General features: G+C 48.9%; 23 non-coding genes across 23 annotated transcripts; all 23 read right to left on the bottom strand.

The window, feature by feature from the left end:
• Window positions 1-175: 175 nt before the first annotated feature.
• Trnas-uga lies at window positions 176-257 on the bottom strand. Its single transcript has one exon. It is a non-coding gene; the product is annotated as a tRNA-Ser (tRNA).
• Window positions 258-914: 657 nt separating this feature from the next.
• On the bottom strand, window positions 915-996 carry Trnas-cga. The gene has a single exon. It is a non-coding gene; the product is annotated as a tRNA-Ser (tRNA).
• Window positions 997-1,119: 123 nt separating this feature from the next.
• Window positions 1,120-1,192, bottom strand: Trnak-uuu. The gene has a single exon. It is a non-coding gene; the product is annotated as a tRNA-Lys (tRNA).
• Window positions 1,193-7,692: 6,500 nt separating this feature from the next.
• Trnas-uga lies at window positions 7,693-7,774 on the bottom strand. Its single transcript has one exon. It is a non-coding gene; the product is annotated as a tRNA-Ser (tRNA).
• Window positions 7,775-8,431: 657 nt separating this feature from the next.
• Trnas-cga lies at window positions 8,432-8,513 on the bottom strand. Its single transcript has one exon. It is a non-coding gene; the product is annotated as a tRNA-Ser (tRNA).
• A 123-nt stretch (window positions 8,514-8,636) lies between these two features.
• On the bottom strand, window positions 8,637-8,709 carry Trnak-uuu. The gene has a single exon. It is a non-coding gene; the product is annotated as a tRNA-Lys (tRNA).
• A 539-nt stretch (window positions 8,710-9,248) lies between these two features.
• Trnaf-gaa lies at window positions 9,249-9,321 on the bottom strand. The gene has a single exon. It is a non-coding gene; the product is annotated as a tRNA-Phe (tRNA).
• A 590-nt stretch (window positions 9,322-9,911) lies between these two features.
• On the bottom strand, window positions 9,912-9,993 carry Trnas-uga. The gene has a single exon. It is a non-coding gene; the product is annotated as a tRNA-Ser (tRNA).
• A 657-nt stretch (window positions 9,994-10,650) lies between these two features.
• Window positions 10,651-10,732, bottom strand: Trnas-cga. Its single transcript has one exon. It is a non-coding gene; the product is annotated as a tRNA-Ser (tRNA).
• Window positions 10,733-10,855: 123 nt separating this feature from the next.
• Window positions 10,856-10,928, bottom strand: Trnak-uuu. The gene has a single exon. It is a non-coding gene; the product is annotated as a tRNA-Lys (tRNA).
• Window positions 10,929-11,467: 539 nt separating this feature from the next.
• On the bottom strand, window positions 11,468-11,540 carry Trnaf-gaa. Its single transcript has one exon. It is a non-coding gene; the product is annotated as a tRNA-Phe (tRNA).
• A 590-nt stretch (window positions 11,541-12,130) lies between these two features.
• Window positions 12,131-12,212, bottom strand: Trnas-uga. The gene has a single exon. It is a non-coding gene; the product is annotated as a tRNA-Ser (tRNA).
• Window positions 12,213-12,869: 657 nt separating this feature from the next.
• Trnas-cga lies at window positions 12,870-12,951 on the bottom strand. The gene has a single exon. It is a non-coding gene; the product is annotated as a tRNA-Ser (tRNA).
• Window positions 12,952-13,074: 123 nt separating this feature from the next.
• Trnak-uuu lies at window positions 13,075-13,147 on the bottom strand. Its single transcript has one exon. It is a non-coding gene; the product is annotated as a tRNA-Lys (tRNA).
• Window positions 13,148-13,686: 539 nt separating this feature from the next.
• On the bottom strand, window positions 13,687-13,759 carry Trnaf-gaa. Its single transcript has one exon. It is a non-coding gene; the product is annotated as a tRNA-Phe (tRNA).
• Window positions 13,760-14,349: 590 nt separating this feature from the next.
• Window positions 14,350-14,431, bottom strand: Trnas-uga. The gene has a single exon. It is a non-coding gene; the product is annotated as a tRNA-Ser (tRNA).
• Window positions 14,432-15,088: 657 nt separating this feature from the next.
• On the bottom strand, window positions 15,089-15,170 carry Trnas-cga. Its single transcript has one exon. It is a non-coding gene; the product is annotated as a tRNA-Ser (tRNA).
• Window positions 15,171-15,293: 123 nt separating this feature from the next.
• Window positions 15,294-15,366, bottom strand: Trnak-uuu. Its single transcript has one exon. It is a non-coding gene; the product is annotated as a tRNA-Lys (tRNA).
• A 539-nt stretch (window positions 15,367-15,905) lies between these two features.
• On the bottom strand, window positions 15,906-15,978 carry Trnaf-gaa. The gene has a single exon. It is a non-coding gene; the product is annotated as a tRNA-Phe (tRNA).
• A 590-nt stretch (window positions 15,979-16,568) lies between these two features.
• On the bottom strand, window positions 16,569-16,650 carry Trnas-uga. Its single transcript has one exon. It is a non-coding gene; the product is annotated as a tRNA-Ser (tRNA).
• A 657-nt stretch (window positions 16,651-17,307) lies between these two features.
• On the bottom strand, window positions 17,308-17,389 carry Trnas-cga. Its single transcript has one exon. It is a non-coding gene; the product is annotated as a tRNA-Ser (tRNA).
• Window positions 17,390-17,512: 123 nt separating this feature from the next.
• Window positions 17,513-17,585, bottom strand: Trnak-uuu. Its single transcript has one exon. It is a non-coding gene; the product is annotated as a tRNA-Lys (tRNA).
• A 539-nt stretch (window positions 17,586-18,124) lies between these two features.
• Window positions 18,125-18,197, bottom strand: Trnaf-gaa. The gene has a single exon. It is a non-coding gene; the product is annotated as a tRNA-Phe (tRNA).
• Between the last annotated feature and the right edge of the window lie 175 nt (window positions 18,198-18,372).

Genomic DNA, 18,372 nt, shown 5'->3' with positions numbered 1-18,372 from the left:
TAACACCTGGTGGACGGCTGTGAGACGCGGAGATGAGCTGCGGCTTCTGGGCGCGACTGTAACGCTGCGCCCTGGATCAAATAACACTGTACATTGCTGGTGACCCACGTGTTTAGTAGTGACGCAACTGCTAGGATGCAGCTGAACGTCCGCCTTTTGAGAGCGAGAAAATTTTCGCAGCCGGCAGGACTCGAACCTACGCTCCCAGAGGGAATCTGATTTCAAGTCAGACGCCTTAACCACTCGGCCACGACTGCCGGTGGCGGAAGCGACTCCCGACAAGTGAAACCGCCATCTTCAGAAGCAATCTGATGGCACAAAACGGCGTGGCCTCACTCTTTTCTCTAGGGTTTCCATTAGCCGCTACGAAAGTGTAGTCATTTTCGCCCAGACAGGGACTTGAACCCAGGACCCTAACGCTCTACCGACTCAGCTATGCGGGCCCACGCACGAGCATTATCGTACAGCTGCGTGGTGTGCGAGTGATTCGCATGTCGTAATTACTGGCTTATGGCTCCAATGGCGACTTCACCGACTTCCCACTGACGCACCGCTGACGCTAGTTTTCTGGCGCCTTAAAACGATGGACATACCTCCAAGCAGCTGCGAGATCTTAAGAAAAGAAACGCTGCACCACTGCTTTTGCCGCACTCGAATGATTGAAATTGCGATTCTTAAAAAGAATCTGAAATGTTCGCTCTCTCCATCACTTTCGAGCACATCTGTGCTGCAGTACCAGCGTCAGTGTGAGGTGAACCGATAGCCACAGTAAGCAGCGGTCGTCGCGAAAACTCAGTATTCTTAAAACGGAAATTTTCGTCTTGTTGAGAATGGCGTCACTGGTTTGCACCCGCATTCGCCCACGCATGTCACATGTGTGCGAAAATGTTTGCTCCTCTTTACGCAAAATCGCACGCAGCCGGTAGGATTCGAACCTACGCTCCCACAGGGAATCTGATTTCGAGTCGGACGCCTTAACCACTCGGCCACGACTGCCGTTAGCGCGGTGCAACTGCTACCGTTTAAAGCACTGTGGTGTCAGAAAACGGCGTAGCTGCATTATTTTCCGTAACGTTTCCAGCGCTACCAGACGAATCGCTACCAAAGTATTAAAATCTCCACCTGGACAGGGACTTGAACCCTGGACCCTCAGCTTAAACGCCTAATGCTCTACCGACTGAGCTATCCGGGCTCACACGACGCTGTGAAACCTCCCACGATGCACAACTATACATTGACTCATGTCCTTTACTGTTGTGCAATCGCTGTATGGGGCTGTTACTAATAAAACGTCGCCTAAATGCTGTCTACAAACTTATCGCGCTAAGCTCGTAACACACTATCGAAGACTGCTGGCACATGATGCAACAACAAATTGCACCAGTTGTTACGTCTCATACGTTGGAGCAGAGAATTTACGTGTTTTGTCGACACTCACTGGGCAATTGGAAAATTCACAAGCATTTCGAATGCAATGTTTCCCACGTTTTCGCTCATTTCACGGTTCCGTTGAAGACGTTCTTCACCACCTGACACAGAAAAAGGAATGCAGTCGGTAGGATATTTTTAATCCTTTTGCTTCTAAGGGAGTTAGTTGTCTAGTGAGTTCCTCTTACGGCATGCACTAGGCAACCAGAACAGCTACAGGAGAGAGTCATTTTTGTTGTCAGCGGTAGTTGCATTATCACAAACGCAGAGTAATTCCATTGGCGTCGCATCAAAATGAATACCTGCCGAAACCCGGGATCGAACCAGGGACCTTTAGATCTTCAGTCTAACGCTCTCCCAACTTTTTTTTTATTTTATTTTGCCGTAATCTTCTCATGTTAGTAGCGTGCGCGGGACTATACTTTATTATATGTTATATGTTGTTTTTTTTTTTTTATTTTATTTTATGTTTTTTTTGTTTTTTATTTTTTTTTTTTTTATTTTTTTATTGTGTTGTTTACTTTTTTTTTCCTTTTTGTTCCTTTATTGATCCTTTTTTTTTTTTTTTTTTTTTAATTAAAGCTTGGTTAGTTCGAGCGCCATTGGGTAGTTGGCAAAAAGTATTTTATATCTGGGGTTGCTGACAATTTGTGTCGCTTTACTTACACTGTAGATTCTGAAATCATCATACGTATCGTCTTTTCTTTTAGACATAATATAATCTATTGTATGGCCTGCCAACCAGGTCCACATATTCCGCTTCGACGGGGGGAAAAGGTCGTTATCAGGCTGCAGTATCATCTCGGGTGTTATTGCCGTGATCGTAGTTCTCCCGACCAGCGCCAGTTGCCGCCGACACCATTCCCATATCTTTTTATTTTCCCCACAGATACATCTGTGCTGCAGTGTATCTATGAGGTCGCAGTCGCTACACTTCTCGGTGGGTGCCAACTTGATTCTGTGGAGCTTTTCCTTAGTAGAAATTGTTTCGTTCACTACCTTGTACCACGTGGATCTGATGCCCGTATCCAGGACCGTATTAGTTATGTTCTTCCAGACCTTGGACCACCGTATATGTGGGTGCTTGATTTCCATTCTGTTCTTTCGACCATTGTCGTTCAGATACTTATACAGCTCTGCTGTTGTTTTGTCGCGTAAGACAGTGGTCTGCCGCCGAAGATAACTCATGTCAAGGAAAAACCTCCTGATGTGATTGAATGTAGGCGGTATGGAGTCCAAGCGGACAGGGGCCTCTAAACTAATGGGCCTGTGTGACTCGATGACAGCTCTGAGTACACTGTGTGGGTATTCGTGATAAATTTGGAGAGTTCTACGTATCAGAAGTGCTCGACATTTAGTGTCAACATCGACCACACCAAGGCCCCCGTGACTGGGGGGGAGTGTCGTCACATTGATTCCCACTTTGAAGATATCACCTCGCCAGAGGTACCAACCGACAGCTGCCATCACCCGACTGGCTATTTTATCAATTATAGGTAGTATTTGGCCCACATACCAAATTTTCGATAAGATTTTGGTGTTTACAAAATGTACCCTTTCTAGTAAATTTTGTACTCTACTGTTATTCTGTTGCAGGCACGCTCTCGTCATGTTGAGAATGTCCCTCCAAGCCGCCGCTGTCGTTTTCAGAAGGCAACTGGACATTTTGAGACCGAGAAGTTTCAGATTGTCGGTTCGCTCATATTCGTCAGTCCCGTGGAAAGGGAACCCATTCCCCAAAGGCAGCAATTTTGTTTTACGTCTGTTGAGTTTCGAACCGGACGCTTGTTCAAAGTCCTGAACGATAGACTGCACGTCGCGAAGGTCATGTGCAGAAGTAAGCACTACCCCCACATCATCCGCATATGCAATGCAAGTAATGGTGCTGCCATATATATTTATTCCTGGGAGCTGTTGATTGATCCTCCTAATGAGTGGCTCTATCGCAATGACAAAAAGCGTCATGGACAAGGGACAGCCCTGGCGGATAGACTTCTCTATAGGAATTGAGTGCGTAAGATGTCCATTAACGTTGATCTTTGACGTGGCCCGGTTCAAAAGATTTTTAATCATCTGGACGAATTGGTCTCCAAATCCAAGATGGGTCATCAACTGAAAAAGGTAATGGTGTCGGATCCTGTCAAAGGCTTTATTAAGATCGAGTGCTAAAATTGCCGCTTCCAGACCTGTAGTTGCGCAGTAGCTGATGATCTCTCTGTAGTCAGTCAGACTCTTAATGATCGTGCGCCCAGGAACCGCCGCCGTCTGACTAGGGTGTATTATTTTAGGAAGGACTCGTTTGATCCTGGCTGCCATGACGCGGGCTACTATCTTGTAGTCCGTGTTAAGTAAACAAATGGGGCGGAATTTATTCATGTCGTTACAGGGGTATTCTTTAGGGACGAGAACGATGATGCCGTCGTTGAAGCCTTCAGGTATATTTTGCCCTTCTTTAATTTCATTACATATTTCGACAAAACACCTTTCTAGCAAATACCAAAACTGTTTATAAAATTCCACCGGTAGCCCATCCGCACCAGGAGATTTATTTCCCTGCGCCTTTTGAAGCGCTGATGTGAGTTCTTGTGGGGTTATGTCCGCCACCAGCAGGTCTACATCTGGTGGGTCCAGTCTTTCAGGTAGGCTAGTTTGCATACGTATCACAGACTCCTCGTCCGCGGGTTCCAAGGCATAAAGCTTAGTGTAGTATTCTGCTACACATGTCTTGATGCCGCCTTGATCGTTCACCTGGTTACCGTCCTCTGTCCGGAGACTACAGATCATTTTACGCTGTGCGCGACGCTTCTCTGCCCCAAGATGATATACCGAGGGTATTTCCCCCGCCGTGCTATGATGGTCCCTGGATCGGATCATAATACCTTCCATTCGTTTCCTCTTCAATGCCGTTAATTTCGCCTTGACTTTTTTAATTCGTAAAAAGGTGTCTGCTGTTGGACAATTGCTTTCATATAATTCCCGAAGGCAGCGGAAGTAAAATTCGAACATACTCTGTTGGTCGCGGTTTCGTTCATAACAGTACGTTTTTAAGCAGCGGATGAGTTGAGGTTTCGCACATTTGTACCACCAGCATATGGTACTGGGGAAGTTCCGTCGTCGCCTGCTGCAGGTGCCCCACACGACTTCCATTCGTGTTCGCAAATCATCTTCTTGAAGAACAGCGACGTTGAGTTTCCACATGTTTCTGCCACGAAAGATGGTCTGTCGAGGCATTTTCAGGAGACAGTGATAGGCGAGATGGTCAGAAAAGTACACTGGCCACGTTTCAGGCCCACCGACATTTGCACATAAAGACTGTGTGACATAAATTCTATCAAGTCGACTGGACGACGTAGAAGTGTGGAATGTGAAGCAGGGACGGTCTCCATGAATGAGCTCCCACGTGTCAGTCAATCGCAACTCTCGTACGAGGCGGCCCAACTCCGCACTTTTATCAAAAGTCGGATGTTGATCTTTCCGCTTAAGCACGCAATTAAAGTCACCGGCTAAAACCATTCCCTCTCTAGCTCCTCTGATCAAATACAATAGGTCTTCGTCGTAAAAACGAGACCGTTGCTCTCGATTTTGGTGTCCGGAGGGGGCATAGATATTTACGAATCGAATCCCATTTATTGAACAAGATATTCCTCGGCCGCTTTCCAGCCGTTCAAAGTCAGATGCTACTATTCCATCCTTTAATAAGATGGCGGTGCCAGATGCGCTACGTAACGTTGTGTTTAAGAATACTGCATAACCTGCAATATTGATCCGGAACCCACTAGCAACCTCTTGTAACAAAGCAATATCAACGTCAGCGCTATAGAGGTAATCCCGGAGACTATCGACCTTCTGTATCGACGTGATTTTATTTATGTTCAGTGTGGCGATTTTATAAGTTTGCAGATGTGACATGTAAGGGAAGACGATCCTTTTTGGTGGGGATGTTTCGTTGTGTTTAATAGAGTTACTGATTTAAGTATTGATCATGTCCCTTTGTCAACGCTTACTGCAAATCGTATCATTATCAAGCATCACCAGTTGGCTAGCATGTTGGTGGACCACCACTCCCTGACGTCCGGAAGTTAACATTTTGGGGTGTCTGAATCCCGTATGTTGTACGCCCATCCGTTATCTGCAGTGCACGAATTAGTAAAATTCCGAGTCCTCATCATCCTTCTCCCGCGTGAACCGATCGCCTCCGTGTTCCTCGCCGTCGGTCTTTCCCTCCATCGTAGTAGCTGTGGGTGCATGTCCGCGGTCCTCGACATCGTCTTCCATCTCCTGGGCCCAGTCCAGCAAGGAATCGTCTGTGCGTGTACGTTTCTTCTCCTCGACCATGTCGAATGATTGTTTATCCTTCTTCTTTGGAGGGCGTGTTCCCGAACCTGTAGAGCCAGATGCGTCCAAAATGTCCGGCGCACGGTCTGGCACGTCCTCCTTCCGTGATTTCTTGAGCGTCTTCGGGCTCTGTTGGCGGTGTTCCGACGACGTTTCGTGCATTATATGACAAAACTGCGTCGCCTTTTCCCTCAACGGTGGGGCACATGTTGCCGCCCCCGCATGAGCAATTCTGCGCTTTTTGGTGTCCTGGGACAGTATCGCTGAGGCATTCGCGTTTGTCTCCATCATGTCAATATCCGATAAGTCTACCTTCCCCTCGTCGTGTGTGCGCATCACATTTTTTCGTTGTAAGTCGCCGTCCACCTGTGACACCTCGGTGCTTCCGACCGGCGAGATCTGAGCGTCAGTTGCTGGCAAATCCGGACGGGGGGTATCCAAACGTACTTCATGCTGCAATAGAGCCCCAGTAGCAGTACTGTCGTCCTCTGTAGTAGATGTGGTGGTCGGGGGTTGACGGAGTACCGCGGCATACCTCACGGGCAGTTGCGACATATTGGATTTCACTTTCGCCTCACCTACTGGTATTTGCGTCACGCGTCTTTGGGGACAATCAGTGCGGACATGTCCGGGAGAACCACATGCTGCGCATGTCCTCGGTTGACCATCATACATAACTATCGCTCTGTACCCGCAGACATTGATGTACGATGGTATATGCTTTTGTAAATCAATTTTCACTTGGCGAATACCATTCAACACTGGAAATTTATGCATAGTAGACCACTTCTCCGCGACATTAGAGAGAACTGTACCGTAAGGTTTGAGCACAGAGTTAATTTGTTCGGCTGTAATTTCGAATGGCAGTTCGAAAATGCGAACGGTCCTAAGACCTAAACCAGCTTGAGTAACTTGTACCTCTCCGATAGTACCGTCCGAATGTTTAAATTTCAGGGTCCCTCCACAAGATTCAACAATCTTATCACACGTGACAGCATTTTTCAACTTAAGATAAACTGTACTACTACAGATCGACAAGTGAACTCCAATAAGATCGTCCATATTCAGTTTCAAAGAGTCTTCTATAAAGTTCTCTACTTCAAAAGATGTCGGTCGAACTAAAGACTGGTCAAACATCAACTTCAATGTGTCTCTTCGTGGTGGTTGTGCCATTACAAATTTCTAACCATGAATCGTTGTTACAGGGAAACAAGTACGCTAAGCGGCGTAACACTCACTACAACAGTCACGGCCAGCGGCGGCGAGAGCGTAAACACAGCGCGTCCGCACAGCTCGCTCGCCGAAACCAGACTCCTGCCCCCAACTGAGCTATTTCGGCTGACGTTCAAGGCGGCCATTTGCATGTGTTCGTTCACGTCTGCCTCGTTGCCAGTTTCACAGTCACCTTCGTCTGATAAGACACAGGGGCGCTGAAAGGCGAGCAGGCGATGCAGTGAAGTTCCACACACATTTCTTCTGCTTCCGTCATCGTAACAAGCAAACATGTCGACTCGATTCGTGTAATATTGACTTCGCTGACGCTAGCAAACCCGTGCTATATCGATGCCAGGGGCAACTCGTGTGCAGAGAACGAGACACGAGAAGGAGTGAGCCTCTCCACCGTATGAGAGGCAGTATCTAGCAGATACGCACGGTAAAACATTCCACCTGCGTTAGCTCATAAATTGCTACACGTCATCGTCTGCAAGCTAAAATGGACACATCTGCACTGCCCAGTGAGGCGACACTTGCACTAACACCTGGTGGACGGCTGTGAGACGCGGAGATGAGCTGCGGCTTCTGGGCGCGACTGTAACGCTGCGCCCTGGATCAAATAACACTGCACATTGCTGGTGACCCACGTGTTTAGTAGTGACGCAACTGCTAGGATGCAGCTGAACGTCCGCCTTTTGAGAGCGAGAAAATTTTCGCAGCCGGCAGGCCTCGAACCTACGCTCCCAGAGGGAATCTGATTTCAAGTCAGACGCCTTAACCACTCGGCCACGACTGCCGGTGGCGGAAGCGACTCCCGACAAGTGAAACCGCCATCTTCAGAAGCAATCTGATGGCACAAAACGGCGTGGCCTCACTCTTTTCTCTAGGGTTTCCATTAGCCGCTACGAAAGTGTAGTCATTTTCGCCCAGACAGGGACTTGAACCCAGGACCCTAACGCTCTACCGACTCAGCTATGCGGGCCCACGCACGAGCATTATCGTACAGCTGCGTGGTGTGCGAGTGATTCGCATGTCGTAATTACTGGCTTATGGCTCCAATGGCGACTTCACCGACTTCCCACTGACGCACCGCTGACGCTAGTTTTCTGGCGCCTTAAAACGATGGACATACCTCCAAGCAGCTGCGAGATCTTAAGAAAAGAAACGCTGCACCACTGCTTTTGCCGCACTCGAATGATTGAAATTGCGATTCTTAAAAAGAATCTGAAATGTTCGCTCTCTCCATCACTTTCGAGCACATCTGTGCTGCAGTACCAGCGTCAGTGTGAGGTGAACCGATAGCCACAGTAAGCAGCGGTCGTCGCGAAAACTCAGTATTCTTAAAACGGAAATTTTCGTCTTGTTGAGAATGGCGTCACTGGTTTGCACCCGCATTCGCCCACGCATGTCACATGTGTGCGAAAATGTTTGCTCCTCTTTACGCAAAATCGCACGCAGCCGGTAGGATTCGAACCTACGCTCCCACAGGGAATCTGATTTCGAGTCGGACGCCTTAACCACTCGGCCACGACTGCCTTTAGCGCGGTGCAACTGCTACCGTTTAAAGCACTGTGGTGTCAGAAAACGGCGTAGCTGCATTATTTTCCGTAACGTTTCCAGCGCTACCAGACGAATCGCTACCAAAGTATTAAAATCTCCACCTGGACAGGGACTTGAACCCTGGACCCTTAGCTTAAACGCCTAATGCTCTACCGACTGAGCTATCCGGGCTCACACGACGCTGTGAAACCTCCCACGATGCACAACTATACATTGACTCATGTCCTTTACTGTTGTGCAATCGCTGTATGGGGCTGTTACTAATAAAACGTCGCCTAAATGCTGTCTACAAACTTATCGCGCTAAGCTCGTAACACACTATCGAAGACTGCTGGCACATGATGCAACAACAAATTGCACCAGTTGTTACGTCTCATACGTTGGAGCAGAGAATTTACGTGTTTTGTCGACACTCACTGGGCAATTGGAAAATTCACAAGCATTTCGAATGCAATGTTTCCCACGTTTTCGCTCATTTCACGGTTCCGTTGAAGACGTTCTTCACCACCTGACACAGAAAAAGGAATACAGTCGGTAGGATATTTTTAATCCTTTTGCTTCTAAGGGAGTTAGTTGTCTAGTGAGTTCCTCTTACGGCATGCACTAGGCAACCAGAACAGCTACAGGAGAGAGTCATTTTTGTTGTCAGCGGTAGTTGCATTATCACAAACGCAGAGTAATTCCATTGGCGTCGCATCAAAATGAATACCTGCCGAAACCCGGGATCGAACCAGGGACCTTTAGATCTTCAGTCTAACGCTCTCCCAACTGAGCTATTTCGGCTGACGTTCAAGGCGGCCATTTGCATGTGTTCGTTCACGTCTGCCTCGTTGCCAGTTTCACAGTCACCTTCGTCTGATAAGACACAGGGGCGCTGAAAGGCGAGCAGGCGATGCAGTGAAGTTCCACACACATTTCTTCTGCTTCCGTCATCGTAACAAGCAAACATGTCGACTCGATTCGTGTAATATTGACTTCGCTGACGCTAGCAAACCCGTGCTATATCGATGCCAGGGGCAACTCGTGTGCAGAGAACGAGACACGAGAAGGAGTGAGCCTCTCCACCGTATGAGAGGCAGTATCTAGCAGATACGCACGGTAAAACATTCCACCTGCGTTAGCTCATAAATTGCTACACGTCATCGTCTGCAAGCTAAAATGGACACATCTGCACTGCCCAGTGAGGCGACACTTGCACTAACACCTGGTGGACGGCTGTGAGACGCGGAGATGAGCTGCGGCTTCTGGGCGCGACTGTAACGCTGCGCCCTGGATCAAATAACACTGTACATTGCTGGTGACCCACGTGTTTAGTAGTGACGCAACTGCTAGGATGCAGCTGAACGTCCGCCTTTTGAGAGCGAGAAAATTTTCGCAGCCGGCAGGACTCGAACCTACGCTCCCAGAGGGAATCTGATTTCAAGTCAGACGCCTTAACCACTCGGCCACGACTGCCGGTGGCGGAAGCGACTCCCGACAAGTGAAACCGCCATCTTCAGAAGCAATCTGATGGCACAAAACGGCGTGGCCTCACTCTTTTCTCTAGGGTTTCCATTAGCCGCTACGAAAGTGTAGTCATTTTCGCCCAGACAGGGACTTGAACCCAGGACCCTAACGCTCTACCGACTCAGCTATGCGGGCCCACGCACGAGCATTATCGTACAGCTGCGTGGTGTGCGAGTGATTCGCATGTCGTAATTACTGGCTTATGGCTCCAATGGCGACTTCACCGACTTCCCACTGACGCACCGCTGACGCCAGTTTTCTGGCGCCTTAAAACGATGGACATACCTCCAAGCAGCTGCGAGATCTTAAGAAAAGAAACGCTGCACCACTGCTTTTGCCGCACTCGAATGATTGAAATGGCGATTCTTAAAAAGACTCTGAAATGTTCGCTCTCTCCATCACTTTCGAGCACATCTGTGCTGCAGTACCAGCGTCAGTGTGAGGTGAACCGATAGCCACAGTAAGCAGCGGTCGTCGCGAAAACTCAGTATTCTTAAAACGGAAATTTTCGTCTTGTTGAGAATGGCGTCACTGGTTTGCACCCGCATTCGCCCACGCATGTCACATGTGTGCGAAAATGTTTGCTCCTCTTTACGCAAAATCGCACGCAGCCGGTAGGATTCGAACCTACGCTCCCACAGGGAATCTGATTTCGAGTCGGACGCCTTAACCACTCGGCCACGACTGCCTTTAGCGCGGTGCAACTGCTACCGTTTAAAGCACTGTGGTGTCAGAAAACGGCGTAGCTGCATTATTTTCCGTAACGTTTCCAGCGCTACCAGACGAATCGCTACCAAAGTATTAAAATCTCCACCTGGACAGGGACTTGAACCCTGGACCCTTAGCTTAAACGCCTAATGCTCTACCGACTGAGCTATCCGGGCTCACACGACGCTGTGAAACCTCCCACGATGCACAACTATACATTGACTCATGTCCTTTACTGTTGTGCAATCGCTGTATGGGGCTGTTACTAATAAAACGTCGCCTAAATGCTGTCTACAAACTTATCGCGCTAAGCTCGTAACACACTATCGAAGACTGCTGGCACATGATGCAACAACAAATTGCACCAGTTGTTACGTCTCATACGTTGGAGCAGAGAATTTACGTGTTTTGTCGACACTCACTGGGCAATTGGAAAATTCACAAGCATTTCGAATGCAATGTTTCCCACGTTTTCGCTCATTTCACGGTTCCGTTGAAGACGTTCTTCACCACCTGACACAGAAAAAGGAATACAGTCGGTAGGATATTTTTAATCCTTTTGCTTCTAAGGGAGTTAGTTGTCTAGTGAGTTCCTCTTACGGCATGCACTAGGCAACCAGAACAGCTACAGGAGAGAGTCATTTTTGTTGTCAGCGGTAGTTGCATTATCACAAACGCAGAGTAATTCCATTGGCGTCGCATCAAAATGAATACCTGCCGAAACCCGGGATCGAACCAGGGACCTTTAGATCTTCAGTCTAACGCTCTCCCAACTGAGCTATTTCGGCTGACGTTCAAGGCGGCCATTTGCATGTGTTCGTTCACGTCTGCCTCGTTGCCAGTTTCACAGTCACCTTCGTCTGATAAGACACAGGGGCGCTGAAAGGCGAGCAGGCGATGCAGTGAAGTTCCACACACATTTCTTCTGCTTCCGTCATCGTAACAAGCAAACATGTCGACTCGATTCGTGTAATATTGACTTCGCTGACGCTAGCAAACCCGTGCTATATCGATGCCAGGGGCAACTCGTGTGCAGAGAACGAGACACGAGAAGGAGTGAGCCTCTCCACCGTATGAGAGGCAGTATCTAGCAGATACGCACGGTAAAACATTCCACCTGCGTTAGCTCATAAAGTGCTACACGTCATCGTCTGCAAGCTAAAATGGACACATCTGCACTGCCCAGTGAGGCGACACTTGCACTAACACCTGGTGGACGGCTGTGAGACGCGGAGATGAGCTGCGGCTTCTGGGCGCGACTGTAACGCTGCGCCCTGGATCAAATAACACTGTACATTGCTGGTGACCCACGTGTTTAGTAGTGACGCAACTGCTAGGATGCAGCTGAACGTCCGCCTTTTGAGAGCGAGAAAATTTTCGCAGCCGGCAGGACTCGAACCTACGCTCCCAGAGGGAATCTGATTTCAAGTCAGACGCCTTAACCACTCGGCCACGACTGCCGGTGGCGGAAGCGACTCCCGACAAGTGAAACCGCCATCTTCAGAAGCAATCTGATGGCACAAAACGGCGTGGCCTCACTCTTTTCTCTAGGGTTTCCATTAGCCGCTACGAAAGTGTAGTCATTTTCGCCCAGACAGGGACTTGAACCCAGGACCCTAACGCTCTACCGACTCAGCTATGCGGGCCCACGCACGAGCATTATCGTACAGCTGCGTGGTGTGCGAGTGATTCGCATGTCGTAATTACTGGCTTATGGCTCCAATGGCGACTTCACCGACTTCCCACTGACGCACCGCTGACGCTAGTTTTCTGGCGCCTTAAAACGATGGACATACCTCCAAGCAGCTGCGAGATCTTAAGAAAAGAAACGCTGCACCACTGCTTTTGCCGCACTCGAATGATTGAAATTGCGATTCTTAAAAAGACTCTGAAATGTTCGCTCTCTCCATCACTTTCGAGCACATCTGTGCTGCAGTACCAGCGTCAGTGTGAGGTGAACCGATAGCCACAGTAAGCAGCGGTCGTCGCGAAAACTCAGTATTCTTAAAACGGAAATTTTCGTCTTGTTGAGAATGGCGTCACTGGTTTGCACCCGCATTCGCCCACGCATGTCACATGTGTGCGAAAATGTTTGCTCCTCTTTACGCAAAATCGCACGCAGCTGGTAGGATTCGAACCTACGCTCCCACAGGGAATCTGATTTCGAGTCGGACGCCTTAACCACTCGGCCACGACTGCCTTTAGCGCGATGCAACTGCTACCGTTTAAAGCACTGTGGTGTCAGAAAACGGCGTAGCTGCATTATTTTCCGTAACGTTTCCAGCGCTACCAGACGAATCGCTACCAAAGTATTAAAATCTCCACCTGGACAGGGACTTGAACCCTGGACCCTTAGCTTAAACGCCTAATGCTCTACCGACTGAGCTATCCGGGCTCACACGACGCTGTGAAACCTCCCACGATGCACAACTATACATTGACTCATGTCCTTTACTGTTGTGCAATCGCTGTATGGGGCTGTTACTAATAAAACGTCGCCTAAATGCTGTCTACAAACTTATCGCGCTAAGCTCGTAACACACTATCGAAGACTGCTGGCACATGATGCAACAACAAATTGCACCAGTTGTTACGTCTCATACGTTGGAGCAGAGAATTTACGTGTTTTGTCGACACTCACTGGGCAATTGGAAAATTCACAAGCATTTCGAATGCAATGTTTCCCACGTTTTCGCTCATTTCACGGTTCCGTTGAAGACGTTCTTCACCACCTGACACAGAAAAAGGAATGCAGTCGGTAGGATATTTTTAATCCTTTTGCTTCTAAGGGAGTTAGTTGTCTAGTGAGTTCCTCTTACGGCATGCACTAGGCAACCAGAACAGCTACAGGAGAGAGTCATTTTTGTTGTCAGCGGTAGTTGCATTATCACAAACGCAGAGTAATTCCATTGGCGTCGCATCAAAATGAATACCTGCCGAAACCCGGGATCGAACCAGGGACCTTTAGATCTTCAGTCTAACGCTCTCCCAACTGAGCTATTTCGGCTGACGTTCAAGGCGGCCATTTGCATGTGTTCGTTCACGTCTGCCTCGTTGCCAGTTTCACAGTCACCTTCGTCTGATAAGACACAGGGGCGCTGAAAGGCGAGCAGGCGATGCAGTGAAGTTCCACACACATTTCTTCTGCTTCCGTCATCGTAACAAGCAAACATGTCGACTCGATTCGTGTAATATTGACTTCGCTGACGCTAGCAAACCCGTGCTATATCGATGCCAGGGGCAACTCGTGTGCAGAGAACGAGACACGAGAAGGAGTGAGCCTCTCCACCGTATGAGAGGCAGTATCTAGCAGATACGCACGGTAAAACATTCCACCTGCGTTAGCTCATAAAGTGCTACACGTCATCGTCTGCAAGCTAAAATGGACACATCTGCACTGCCCAGTGAGGCGACACTTGCACTAACACCTGGTGGACGGCTGTGAGACGCGGAGATGAGCTGCGGCTTCTGGGCGCGACTGTAACGCTGCGCCCTGGATCAAATAACACTGTACATTGCTGGTGACCCACGTGTTTAGTAGTGACGCAACTGCTAGGATGCAGCTGAACGTCCGCCTTTTGAGAGCGAGAAAATTTTCGCAGCCGGCAGGACTCGAACCTACGCTCCCAGAGGGAATCTGATTTCAAGTCAGACGCCTTAACCACTCGGCCACGACTGCCGGTGGCGGAAGCGACTCCCGACAAGTGAAACCGCCATCTTCAGAAGCAATCTGATGGCACAAAACGGCGTGGCCTCACTCTTTTCTCTAGGGTTTCCATTAGCCGCTACGAAAGTGTAGTCATTTTCGCCCAGACAGGGACTTGAACCCAGGACCCTAACGCTCTACCGACTCAGCTATGCGGGCCCACGCACGAGCATTATCGTACAGCTGCGTGGTGTGCGAGTGATTCGCATGTCGTAATTACTGGCTTATGGCTCCAATGGCGACTTCACCGACTTCCCACTGACGCACCGCTGACGCTAGTTTTCTGGCGCCTTAAAACGATGGACATACCTCCAAGCAGCTGCGAGATCTTAAGAAAAGAAACGCTGCACCACTGCTTTTGCCGCACTCGAATGATTGAAATTGCGATTCTTAAAAAGACTCTGAAATGTTCGCTCTCTCCATCACTTTCGAGCACATCTGTGCTGCAGTACCAGCGTCAGTGTGAGGTGAACCGATAGCCACAGTAAGCAGCGGTCGTCGCGAAAACTCAGTATTCTTAAAACGGAAATTTTCGTCTTGTTGAGAATGGCGTCACTGGTTTGCACCCGCATTCGCCCACGCATGTCACATGTGTGCGAAAATGTTTGCTCCTCTTTACGCAAAATCGCACGCAGCTGGTAGGATTCGAACCTACGCTCCCACAGGGAATCTGATTTCGAGTCGGACGCCTTAACCACTCGGCCACGACTGCCTTTAGCGCGATGCAACTGCTACCGTTTAAAGCACTGTGGTGTCAGAAAACGGCGTAGCTGCATTATTTTCCGTAACGTTTCCAGCGCTACCAGACGAATCGCTACCAAAGTATTAAAATCTCCACCTGGACAGGGACTTGAACCCTGGACCCTTAGCTTAAACGCCTAATGCTCTACCGACTGAGCTATCCGGGCTCACACGACGCTGTGAAACCTCCCACGATGCACAACTATACATTGACTCATGTCCTTTACTGTTGTGCAATCGCTGTATGGGGCTGTTACTAATAAAACGTCGCCTAAATGCTGTCTACAAACTTATTGCGCTAAGCTCGTAACACACTATCGAAGACTGCTGGCACATGATGCAACAACAAATTGCACCAGTTGTTACGTCTCATACGTTGGAGCAGAGAATTTACGTGTTTTGTCGACACTCACTGGGCAATTGGAAAATTCACAAGCATTTCGAATGCAATGTTTCCCACGTTTTCGCTCATTTCACGGTTCCGTTGAAGACGTTCTTCACCACCTGACACAGAAAAAGGAATGCAGTCGGTAGGATATTTTTAATCCTTTTGCTTCTAAGGGAGTTAGTTGTCTAGTGAGTTCCTCTTACGGCATGCACTAGGCAACCAGAACAGCTACAGGAGAGAGTCATTTTTGTTGTCAGCGGTAGTTGCATTATCACAAACGCAGAGTAATTCCATTGGCGTCGCATCAAAATGAATACCTGCCGAAACCCGGGATCGAACCAGGGACCTTTAGATCTTCAGTCTAACGCTCTCCCAACTGAGCTATTTCGGCTGACGTTCAAGGCGGCCATTTGCATGTGTTCGTTCACGTCTGCCTCGTTGCCAGTTTCACAGTCACCTTCGTCTGATAAGACACAGGGGCGCTGAAAGGCGAGCAGGCGATGCAGTGAAGTTCCACACACATTTCTTCTGCTTCCGTCATCGTAACAAGCAAACATGTCGACTCGATTCGTGTAATATTGACTTCGCTGACGCTAGCAAACCCGTGCTATATCGATGCCAGGGGCAACTCGTGTGCAGAGAACGAGACACGAGAAGGAGTGAGCCTCTCCACCGTATGAGAGGCAGTATCTAGCAGATACGCACGGTAAAACATTCCACCTGCGTTAGCTCATAAAGTGCTACACGTCATCGTCTGCAAGCTAAAATGGACACATCTGCACTGCCCAGTGAGGCGACACTTGCACTAACACCTGGTGGACGGCTGTGAGACGCGGAGATGAGCTGCGGCTTCTGGGCGCGACTGTAACGCTGCGCCCTGGATCAAATAACACTGTACATTGCTGGTGACCCACGTGTTTAGTAGTGACGCAACTGCTAGGATGCAGCTGAACGTCCGCCTTTTGAGAGCGAGAAAATTTTCGCAGCCGGCAGGACTCGAACCTACGCTCCCAGAGGGAATCTGATTTCAAGTCAGACGCCTTAACCACTCGGCCACGACTGCCGGTGGCGGAAGCGACTCCCGACAAGTGAAACCGCCATCTTCAGAAGCAATCTGATGGCACAAAACGGCGTGGCCTCACTCTTTTCTCTAGGGTTTCCATTAGCCGCTACGAAAGTGTAGTCATTTTCGCCCAGACAGGGACTTGAACCCAGGACCCTAACGCTCTACCGACTCAGCTATGCGGGCCCACGCACGAGCATTATCGTACAGCTGCGTGGTGTGCGAGTGATTCGCATGTCGTAATTACTGGCTTATGGCTCCAATGGCGACTTCACCGACTTCCCACTGACGCACCGCTGACGCTAGTTTTCTGGCGCCTTAAAACGATGGACATACCTCCAAGCAGCTGCGAGATCTTAAGAAAAGAAACGCTGCACCACTGCTTTTGCCGCACTCGAATGATTGAAATTGCGATTCTTAAAAAGACTCTGAAATGTTCGCTCTCTCCATCACTTTCGAGCACATCTGTGCTGCAGTACCAGCGTCAGTGTGAGGTGAACCGATAGCCACAGTAAGCAGCGGTCGTCGCGAAAACTCAGTATTCTTAAAACGGAAATTTTCGTCTTGTTGAGAATGGCGTCACTGGTTTGCACCCGCATTCGCCCACGCATGTCACATGTGTGCGAAAATGTTTGCTCCTCTTTACGCAAAATCGCACGCAGCTGGTAGGATTCGAACCTACGCTCCCACAGGGAATCTGATTTCGAGTCGGACGCCTTAACCACTCGGCCACGACTGCCTTTAGCGCGATGCAACTGCTACCGTTTAAAGCACTGTGGTGTCAGAAAACGGCGTAGCTGCATTATTTTCCGTAACGTTTCCAGCGCTACCAGACGAATCGCTACCAAAGTATTAAAATCTCCACCTGGACAGGGACTTGAACCCTGGACCCTTAGCTTAAACGCCTAATGCTCTACCGACTGAGCTATCCGGGCTCACACGACGCTGTGAAACCTCCCACGATGCACAACTATACATTGACTCATGTCCTTTACTGTTGTGCAATCGCTGTATGGGGCTGTTACTAATAAAACGTCGCCTAAATGCTGTCTACAAACTTATTGCGCTAAGCTCGTAACACACTATCGAAGACTGCTGGCACATGATGCAACAACAAATTGCACCAGTTGTTACGTCTCATACGTTGGAGCAGAGAATTTACGTGTTTTGTCGACACTCACTGGGCAATTGGAAAATTCACAAGCATTTCGAATGCAATGTTTCCCACGTTTTCGCTCATTTCACGGTTCCGTTGAAGACGTTCTTCACCACCTGACACAGAAAAAGGAATGCAGTCGGTAGGATATTTTTAATCCTTTTGCTTCTAAGGGAGTTAGTTGTCTAGTGAGTTCCTCTTACGGCATGCACTAGGCAACCAGAACAGCTACAGGAGAGAGTCATTTTTGTTGTCAGCGGTAGTTGCATTATCACAAACGCAGAGTAATTCCATTGGCGTCGCATCAAAATGAATACCTGCCGAAACCCGGGATCGAACCAGGGACCTTTAGATCTTCAGTCTAACGCTCTCCCAACTGAGCTATTTCGGCTGACGTTCAAGGCGGCCATTTGCATGTGTTCGTTCACGTCTGCCTCGTTGCCAGTTTCACAGTCACCTTCGTCTGATAAGACACAGGGGCGCTGAAAGGCGAGCAGGCGATGCAGTGAAGTTCCACACACATTTCTTCTGCTTCCGTCATCGTAACAAGCAAACATGTCGACTCG

The sequence above is a fragment of the Schistocerca piceifrons genome, unplaced genomic scaffold, assembly GCF_021461385.2.
Source record: "Schistocerca piceifrons isolate TAMUIC-IGC-003096 unplaced genomic scaffold, iqSchPice1.1 HiC_scaffold_443, whole genome shotgun sequence".
NCBI lineage: Eukaryota > Metazoa > Arthropoda > Insecta > Orthoptera > Acrididae > Schistocerca > Schistocerca piceifrons.
The sequence above is the reverse complement of the archived record's forward strand: the minus strand, read 5'-3'. Positions and strand labels throughout refer to the sequence as shown.